A 1,098-nucleotide genomic window follows, 5' to 3' on the forward strand; every position below is an offset into this window, starting at 1 on the left:
TCTACTATCAACTAAAAATGTGTAGAAGGCATTTTAGTGTGTTCGCCTGCATCTCACTCTTGGGAGGAAGCAGCTCCCTGCAGATTCTCCATGCAGTGGGAGAGCGTGGCACGCTGTGTGTGTAGTGTGTAAAAATCCACTTAAGAATCCCTTCCTTGAAAGCTCCTGGAGGTTACAAGCAGTGTCATTCACGGTTCTCCAGCCATAATACCTGGTGAGCGTCCAGTGTGTGTACACCATCAACTGATGTGTACGTACTTGGGGAGGGGTGGCTTTTGAACGCCTTGAAAAACGCGCTCAAACAATGCAAAAGGATGCACAATGTTCGAAGGTCCAAACAGTGCAAAAGGGTAGACAGTGTAAATAAATCTGCCCAGAAGCAGCCGATGTCAAGAGGTTTTCAAGTTTTTTGATGCATATCCAGGCATATCTGTCTGTCTGTCCTGTGCAAAAGGAACATCCTAATGCGTAAGCAGGGATGCTTTTTTCACTTAGTGATATAGTTTGGAATAATTCTCCACCAGTGATTATAGATTTACTCTATTCTTTTATTTAGTGTTTATTTTTTAAATATTTTTTAATGTTTGCTTGTTTTTGAGAGACAGAGAGCGAGCAGGGGAGGGGCAGAGAGAGAGGGAGACACAGAATCTGAAGCAGGCTCCAGGCTCTGAGCTGTCAGCACAGAGCCCGACGCGGGGCTTGAACTCATGAACGGTGAGATCATGGCCTGAGATGAAGTCAGACATTTAACTGACTGAGCCACCCAGGTGCCCCTTAATGTTTGTTTATTTTTGAAAGAGAGAGTATGAGCCAGTGAAGGGGCAGAGAGAGAGGAAGACACAGCATCTGAAGCAGGTTCCAGGCTCCCAACATGGGGCTGGAACTCACAAACAGATCATGACCTGAGCCAAAGTCAGATGCTTAACTGACTGAGCTCCCAGGCCCGTACTCCATTCCTTTCCATGGCTGCAGTTTTCCCTTGTGTAGTTATACTGCCGTTGAAACAGTCTCCCATTGATGGGTTTGCTATTAGAGACAGGGTTGGAACAAACATCTTTATGTATGGCTGTTTTCCTGTTCTGTTCTAATCTCTATAAT

The sequence above is a fragment of the Suricata suricatta genome, chromosome 15 (assembly GCF_006229205.1).
Source record: "Suricata suricatta isolate VVHF042 chromosome 15, meerkat_22Aug2017_6uvM2_HiC, whole genome shotgun sequence".
Lineage (NCBI taxonomy): Eukaryota > Metazoa > Chordata > Mammalia > Carnivora > Herpestidae > Suricata > Suricata suricatta.